Source organism: Arachis stenosperma, chromosome 9, assembly GCF_014773155.1.
Source record: "Arachis stenosperma cultivar V10309 chromosome 9, arast.V10309.gnm1.PFL2, whole genome shotgun sequence".
Taxonomy (NCBI): Eukaryota; Viridiplantae; Streptophyta; class Magnoliopsida; order Fabales; family Fabaceae; genus Arachis; species Arachis stenosperma.
Genome location: NC_080385.1, coordinates 47487956 through 47497093, shown reverse-complemented (window position 1 = coordinate 47497093; position 9138 = coordinate 47487956). Strand labels below are relative to the sequence as shown.

At 39.8% G+C, this 9138-nt stretch overlaps 2 non-coding genes across 2 annotated transcripts; both read left to right on the top strand.

Annotated features, from left to right (window-relative positions):
* Positions 1 to 501: 501 nt before the first annotated feature.
* On the top strand, positions 502 to 609 carry LOC130953707 (small nucleolar RNA R71). Its single transcript, XR_009075868.1, has one exon. It is a non-coding gene; the product is annotated as a small nucleolar RNA R71 (small nucleolar RNA).
* A 7486-nt stretch (positions 610 to 8095) lies between these two features.
* Positions 8096 to 8199, top strand: LOC130953417 (small nucleolar RNA R71). Its single transcript, XR_009075588.1, has one exon. It is a non-coding gene; the product is annotated as a small nucleolar RNA R71 (small nucleolar RNA).
* Positions 8200 to 9138: the final 939 nt, after the last annotated feature.

Sequence of the window (9138 nt, the reverse complement as noted above, 5' to 3'; positions counted from 1 at the left end):
CCTGTTTCTTCCACCATTATTATTGAAACCTTGTTGAGGTCTCTCTTGATTCTTCCATGAGAGATTTGGGTGATTTCTCCATGAAGAATTATAGGTGTTACCATAGGGTTCTCCCAGGTAATTTACCTCTTCCATTGAAGGGTTCTCAGGATCATAAGCTTCTTCCTCAGATGAAGCATCCTTAGTACTGTTTGGTGCATTTTGCATTCCAGACAGACTTTGAGAAATCAGATTGACTTGTTGAGTCAATATTTTATTCTGAGCCAAAATGGCATTCAGAGTGTCAATTTCAAGAACTCCTTTCTTCTGACTAGTCCCATTGTTCACAGGATTCCTTTCAGAAGTGTACATGAATTGGTTATTTGCAACCATTTCAATCAGTTCTTGAGCTTCAGTAGGCGTCTTCTTCAGATGAAGAGATCCTCCAGCAGAGCTATCCAAAGACATCTTGGATAGTTCAGAGAGACCATCATAGAAAATACCTATGATGCTCCATTCAGAAAGCATGTCAGAAGGACATTTTCTGATTAATTGTTTGTATCTTTCCCAAGCTTCATAGAGGGATTCTCCATCCTTCTGTCTGAAGGTTTGGACTTCCACTCTAAGCTTACTCCATCTTTGTGGTGGAAAGAACTTGCCAAGAAGGCATTGACTAGCTTTTCCCAAGAGTCCAGGCTTTCTTTAGGTTGAGAATCCAACCATATTCTAGCTCTGTCTCTTACAGCAAAAGGGAATAGCATCAGTCTATAGACCTCAGGGTTAACCCATTAGTCTTGACTGTGTCACAGATTTGCAAGAACTCAGCTAAAAACTGATGAGGATCTTCCATTGGAAGTCCATGAAACTTGCAATTATGTTGCATTAGAGAAACTAATTGAGGCTTAAGCTCAAAGTTGTTTGCTCCAATGGCAGGGATAGAGATGCTTCTCCCATAGAAATCAGGAGTAGGTGCAGTAAAGTCACCAAGCACCTTCCTTGCATTGTTGGCATTGTTGTTGTTTTCGGCTGCCATTTGTTCTTCTTCCTTGAAGAATTCGGTCAGGTGCTCTAAAGAGAGTTGTGTTTTGGCTTCTCTTAGCTTTCTCTTCAAGGTCCTTTCAGGTTCAGGATCAGCCTCAACAAGAATGCCTTTGTCTCTGCTCCTGCTCATATGAAAGAGAAGAGAACAAGAAAGTGTGGAATCCTCTATGTCACAGTATAGAGATTCCTTTAGGTGTCAGAGGAAAAGAAAAATAGAAGAAAGAAGAAGGAGAATTCGAACTTGATCAGATATAGTTCGAATTGTGCATTAAGAAGGAGTGATACTCCATAAATAGAAGGATGTGAAGAAGAAAGGGGGGGTAATTTTCGAAAATTAATTATAAAATTTTGAAAACATTTTTGAAGAACACTAATTGATTTTCGAAAACAAAAGTGGGAAAGAAATCAAGTGATTTTCGAAAAAAAGATTTTGAAATTAGACATCAAAAAAGATTTGATTGAAAACTATTTTGAAAAAGATGTGGTTGAGAAGATATGATTGAAAAGTTATGGTCAAAGAGATGTGATTGAGAAGATATGATTTGAAAACAATTTTAAAAGATGTAATTTGAAAACAATTTGAAAAAGATTTGATTTTAAAAATTAATAACTTGCCTAACAAGAAAAGATATGATTTAAACATAAAACCTTTCTCAACAGAAAAGGCAACAATTTTGAGATGTTCAATCAAATCATTAATTGTTAGTAAGTATCTTTTAAAAAGGAAAGAAATTGATTTTGAAAACATTTGATTGAAAAGATTTGATTTGAAAAAGATTTGATTTTGAAAAACTAAAAAAAAATTGATTTGAAAACAAAATCTTCCCCCTAGCACCATCCTGGCGTTAAACGCCCAGAATGGTATACATTCTGGCGTTTAACGCCCAAAATGCTACCTCTTTGGGCGTTAAACGCCCAACCAGGTGCCCTGGCTGGCGTTTAAACGCCAGTCTGCCTTCTTCACTGGGCATTTTGAATGCTCAGCTTTTTCTGTATAATTCCTCTGCAGTATGTTCTGAATCTTCAATTCTTTGTATCATTGACTTGAAAAGACACAAATTAAAAATATTTTGGATTTTTTTAATAATCAAAATGTGACAAGAATCAAATAACAATGCATGCAAGACACCAAACATAGCAGTTTGTGTACTACTGACACTAACAATATGAAAATGCATATGAGACACACAAAATACTTCAAGTCAATAGAATTCAAAGATCAAAACAAAGAAATATATGCATGGATTCGAAAATTATAACAAAAACATGCATTTGACACCAAACTTAGGATGAGACACTAAACTTAAGCAAGAAACATCAAATATTTTTGGTCTTTTTATGATTTTGTAATTTTTTTTTGTTTTTTGTGTTTTTCGAAAATTAAATGGGAAAAGGTATCAAAATTCTTAATGAGAATTCCAGGAATCAGTGCAGTGCTAGTCTGAGACTCCGGTCCAGGAATTAGACATGGCTTCACAGCCAGCCAAGCTTTCAAAGAAAGCTTCGGTCCAAAACACTAGACATGACCAAAGGTCAGCCAAATCTTAGCAGATCACTGCTCCAAGAGCAAAATGATGAGAATCAACAAGCTCTTGTGGTGATAAGTTGAAACCTCGGTCCAATCAGATTAGACATGGCTTCTCAGCCAGCCAGATTTCAACAAATCATCATGAAACTCTAGGATTCATCTTCAAGAATTTCGAAAAAAAAATAATACCTAATCTAAGCAACAAGATGAACCGTCAGTTGTCCAGCCTAAACAATCCCGGGCAATAACACCAAAAACTTGATGTTGTTGCCGGATCTTGGCACTGATGTTACCAAAAGCTTGCTCAAAACTTGAACATCCCCGGCAACGGCGCCAAAAACTTGGTGCGCGAAATTGTGAACAATACTTTTTTACAACTCAAATAATCCCTGGTCATGAACTCCAAGAACTTGGTGGCTCAATACCATGGCATTACACAACTTCGCACAACTAACCAGCAAGTGCACTGGGTCGTCCAAGTAATAAACCTTACGTGAGTAAGGGTCGATCCCACGGAGATTGTTAGCATTGAAGCAAGCTATGGTCATCTTGTAAATCTTAGTCAGGCAAACTCAAATATATATGATGATGAACGAAAATAACATAGAAGATAAAGATAGTGATACTTATGTATCATTGGTGTAAGAGCTTCAGACAAGTGTATGAAGATGCCTTCCCTTCCGTCTCTCTGCTTTCCTACTGTCTTCATCCAATCCTTTCTTACTCCTTTCCATGGCAAGCTTGTGTAGGGTCTCACTGTTGTCAGCAGCTACCTCCCATCCTCTCAGTGAAAGCGATTGCATATGTCCTGTCACGGCATAGCGGAATTCAGCTGTCGGTTCTCGTTCAGGCCGGAATAATATCCATTGATACTTTTGCGTCTGTCACTAACGCCCTAGCCTGCTAGGAGTTTGAAGCACGTCACAGTCATTCAGTCATTGAATCCTACTCAGAATACCACAGACAAGGTTAGACCTTCCGGATTCTCTTGAATGCTGCCATCAGTTCTTGCCTATACCACGAAGACTCTGATCTCACGGAATGGCTGGCTCGTTTGTCAGGCGAGCACTCGGTTGTCAGGCGATCAACCATGCATCATGCAATCAGAAATCCAAGAGATATTCACCAAGCCTCGAATGCTTGTAGAACAAGAGTGGTTGTCAGTCACCTTGTTCATAGGTGAGAATGGTGATGGGCGTCAATCATCACCTTCATCATGTTGAAGAACAAGTGATATCTTGGTAAAAGAACAAGCGGAATTGAATGGAAGAACAATAGTAATTGCATTAATACTCGAGGTACAGCAGAGCTCCACACCTTAATCTATGGTGTGTAGAAACTCCACCGTTGAAAATACATAAGAACAAGGTCTAGGCATGGCCGTGAGGCCAGCCCCCAAATGATCTAAGAACTAGATGTCCAAAGATGATCAAAGGATCAAAAACAATCCAAAGATTTTTAATACAATAGTAAAAGGTCCTACTTATAAGAAACTAGTAGCCTAAGGTGTACAGAAATGAGTAAATGACATAAAAATCCTCTTCCGGGCCCACTTGGTGTGTGCTTGGGCTGAGCAATGAAGCAAATTTCGTGTAGAGACTCTTCTCGGAGTTAAACGCCAGCCTTGGTGCCAGTTTGGGCGTTTAACTCCCATTTGGGTGCCAGTTCCAGCGTTTAACGCTGGGATTTCTTGAGGTGACTTTGAACGCCGGTTTGGGCCATCAAATCTTGGGCAAAGTATGGACTATCATATATTGTTGGAAAGCCCAGGATGTCTACTTTCCAACGCCGTTGAGAGCGCGCCAATTGGGCTTCTGTAGCTCCAGAAAATCCGCTTCGAGTGCAGGGAGGTCAGAATCCAACAGCATCTGCAGTCCTTTTTGGTCTCTGGATCAGATTTTTGCTCAGGTCCCTCAATTTCAGCCAGAAAATACCTGAAATCACAGAAAAACACACAAACTCATAGTAAAGTCCAGAAAAGTGAATTTTAACTAAAAACTAATAGAAATATACTAAAAACTAACTAGATCATATCAAAAACATACTAAAAACAATGCCAAAAAGTATACAAATCATCCGCTCATCAGTAACATAGATGGCAAATAAGGTGAGGAAAAGCTAACCGTGCCGTGTTGGAGGGCTTGTCAGCTATTTTGTAGATTTCATTGGAGATGACCTCATGAACTTCTACTTCCTCTTCAATCATGATGCTATGAATCATGATGGCCCGATCCACAGTAACTTCAGATCGATTGCTAGTGGGAATGATGGAGCGTTGAATGAACTCCAACCATCCTCTAGCTACAGGCTTGAGGTCCAGTCTTCTTAGTTGGACTGGCTTGCCTTTGGAGTCTCTCTTCCATTGAGCTCCTTCCACACATATGTCCATAAGGACTTGGTCCAACCTTTGATTAAAGTTGACCCTTCTAGTGTAGGGGCGTTCATCTCCTTGCATCATGGGCAAGTGGAATGCCAACCTCACATTTTCCGGACTAAAATCTAAGTATTTCCCCCGAACCATTGTGAGATAATTCTTTGGACTCGGGTTCATACTTTGATCATGGTTCCTAGTGATCCATGCATTGGCATAGAACTCTTGAACCATTAAGATTCTGACTTGTTGCATGGGGTTGGTTAGGACTTCCCAACTTCTTCTTCGGATTTCATGTCGGATCTCCGGATACTCATTTTTCTTGAGCTTGAAAGGGACCTCAGGGATCACCTTCTTCTTTGCCACAACATCATAGAAGTGGTCTTGATGGCTTTTGGAGATGAATCTTTCCATCTCCCATGACTCGGAGGTGGAAGCTTTTGTCTTCCCTCTTCCTTTTCTAGAGGATTCTCCGGCCTTAGGTGCCATTGATGGTAATGGAAAAACAAAAAAGCTTATGCTTTTACCACACCAAACTTAAAATATTGCTCGCCCTCGAGCAAGAGAAGAAAGAAGAGAAGAAGAAGAAGAAGAAAATATGGAGGAGAAGGAGAGATATAGGTTTGGCCAAGGTGAGGAAGAGGGGGTTGTGTTGTGTGAAAATGAAGTAGAATGGAAGAGTATATATAGGGAGAGGGGAGAGTGTGTATTCGGCCATTTAGGGTGGGAATGGGTGGGAAAATGGTTTTGAATTTTTGAGGGTAGGTGGGGTTTATGGGGAAGAGTGGTTGGATGTGAGTGGTGAATAGGTGATTGGGAAGAGATGTTGAGGTGATTGGTGAAGGGTTTTTGGGAAGTGTGATATGGGGAAGAGTAAAACTAGGATTAGGAGGTAAGGTGGGAATATGTTAGGTGGGGATCCTGTGGGATCCACAGATCCTGGAGTGATCCTGTGGGGTCCACAGATCCTGAGGTGTCAAGGAATTCCATCCCTGCACCAAATAGTCATGTAAAATGCCTTTGCACACCATTCTGGCGTTTAAACGCCGTGTGGTGCACATTCTGGGCATTCAACGCCCACATGTAACATGTTTCTGGCGTTGAACGCCAGTTTGATGCTTGTTACTGGCGTTCAGTGCCAGTTTTTCTTCCTTAGGCACATTCCTGGTGTTCAGTGCCAGAATGTTGCTTGTTTCTGGCGTTCAACGCCAGAATGATGCTCTGTTCTGGCATTGAACGCCGGCCAGATGCATGTTACTGGCGTTAAACGCCAGACTGTGCTTCCTCCAGGGTGTGATTTTTTTCTTCTGCTGTTTTTGATTTTGTTTTAATTTTTATGATTTTTTCGTGACTCTTCATGATCATGTACCTAATAAAACACAAAATAACAATAAAATAGAATAAAATTAGATAAATAAAATTGGGTTGCCTCCCAACAAGCACTTCTTTAATGTCAATAGATTGACAGTGGCTCTCATGGAGCCACAAGGTGATCAGGTCAATGTTGTATAGTGCCAACACCAAACTTAGAGTTTGGATATGGGATTCTAACACCAAACTTAGAGTTTGGTTGTGGCCTCACAACACCAAATTTAGAGTTTGACTGTGGGGGCTCTTCTTGACTCTGAACTGAGAGAAGCTCTTCATGCTTACTCTCTTTTGTCACAGAGGGATGGCCATGTGCCTTAAACACAAGGTAGTCCTCATTCAATTGAAGGACTAATTCACCTCTGTTGACATCTATCACAGCTCCTGCTGTGGCTAGGAAAGGTCTTCCAAGGATGATGCAATCATCCTCTTCCTTCCTAGTGTCTAAGATTATGAAATCAGCAGGGATGTAAAGGCCTTTAACCATTACTAACACGTCCTCTACTATTCCATAAGCTTGTCTCAATGACTTATCTACCAATTGTAATGAGAACAAGGCAGGTTGTACCTCAATGATCCCCATCTTCTCCATTACAGAGAGTGGCATAAGATTTATCCCTGACCCCAGATCACACAGAGCTTTTGCAAAGGTTATGGTGCCTATGGTACAAGGTATCAAAAACTTGCCAGGATCTTGTTTCTTTTGAGGTAGAATTTGCTGAATCCAGGTATCCAGTTCACTAATGAGCAAGGGAGGTTCACTTTCCCAAGTCTCATTACCAAACAACTTGGCATTCAGCTTCATGATAGCTCCTAAGTATTGAGCAACTTGCTCTCCAGTCACATCTTCATCCTCTTCAGAGGAAGAATAGTCTTCAGAGCTCATGAATGGCAGAAGGAGATTTAATGGAATATCTATGGTCTCTATATGAGCCTCAGATTCCTTTGGATCCTTAATAGGAAATTCCTTCTTGCTTGAGGGACGTCCCAGGAGGTCTTCCTCACTAGGATTTTCGTCCTCCTCCTCCCTTGTGCATTCGGCCACATTGATTATATCAATGGCCTTGCACTCTCCTTTTGGATTCTCTTTTGTATTGCTTGGGAGAATACTGGGAGGAGTTTCAATAACTTTCTTACTCAGCTGGCCTATTTGTGCCTCCAGATTTCTGATGGAGGATCTTGTTTCATTCATGAAACTGAAAGTGGCCTTTGACAGATCAGAGACTAGATTGGCTAAATTAGAAGTGTTTTGTTCGGAATTCTCTGGCTGTTGCTGAGAAGATGATGGAAAAGGCTTGCTATTGCTCAGCCTATTGCGTCCACCATTGTTAAAGCCTTGTTGAGGCTTTTGTTGATCCTTCCATGAGAAATTCGGATGATTTCTCCATGATGAGTTAAAGGTGTTTCCATAAGGTTCACCCATGTAATTAACCTCTGCCATGGCAGGGTTCTCAGGATCATAAGCTTCTTCAGAAGCTGCCTCTCTAGTACTGTTGGATGCATGTTGCCATCCATTCAGATTTTGAGAGATCATGTTGACCTGTTGAGTCAACACTTTATTCTGAGCCAATATGGCATTCAGAGCATCAATTTCAAGAACTCCTTTCTTCTGAGGTATCCCATTATTCACGGAATTCCTCTCAGAAGTGTACATGAATTCGTTGTTTGCAACCATGTCAATGAGCTCTTGAGCCTCTTCAGGCGTTTTCTTTAGGTGAATAGATCCACCTGCAGAATGGTCCAATGACATTTTTGAAAATTCAGATAGACCATAATAAAATATATCTAATATGGTCCATTCTAAAAACATGTCAGATGGACATCTTTTGGTCAGCTGCTTGTATCTTTCCCAAGCTTCATAGAGGGATTCACCATCTTTTTGTTTGAAGGTTTGAACATCTACTCTCAGCTTGCTCAGCTTTTGAGGAGGAAAGAATTTATCCAAGAAGGCTGTGACCAGCTTATCCCAGGAGTCCAGGCTATCCTTAGGTTGTGAATCCAACCATATTCTAACTCTGTCTCTTATAGCAAAAGGGAAAAGCATGAGTCTGTAGACTTCAGGATCAACTCCATTCGTCTTTACAGTCTCACAGATCCGCAAGAACTCAGTTAAAAACTGATAAGGATCTTCAGATAGAAGTCCATAAAACTTGCAGTTTTGTTGCATTAAAGCAACCAGTTGAGGCTTAAGCTCAAAATTATTGGCTCCAATGGCAGGAATGGAGATGCTTCTTCCATCAAATTTGGATGTTGGCTTTGTGAAGTTACCAAGCATTCTCCTTGCATTATTATTATTTTCGGCTGCCATCTCCTTCTCTTGTTCGAAAATTTCTGAAAGGTTGTTTCTGGATTGTTGTAATTTAGTTTCTCTTAGTTTCCTTTTCAGAGTCCTTTCAGGTTCAGGATCAATTTCAACAAGAGTGCCTTTTTCCCTGTTCCTGCTCATATGAAAGAGAAGAAAACAAGAAAAGAAAGAGGAATCCTCTATGTCACAGTATAGAAATTCCTTTATGTTAGTAGAAAAAGAAATGGGAGAAGAATGTAGAAGAGTGGGTTCGGATATTTAGATGGAGAGAGGTGAAGAGAAGTGTTAGTAATTAAATAATTAAATAGAATAAGAAAAGAGAGGGAGAATTTTGAAAATAATTTGAGAAAGGGTTAGTAATTTTCGAAAATTAAATATAAGACATAATTAAAATTAAAATTTAGAACAAAAAGAATTTTTGAAAAAGAAGTGAGATATTTTCGAAAATTAGAGAGAGAAAAGTAGTTAGGTGGTTTTGAAAAAGATAAGAAACAAACAAAAAGTTAGTTAGTTAATTGAAAAAGATTTGAAATCAAAATTTAAAAG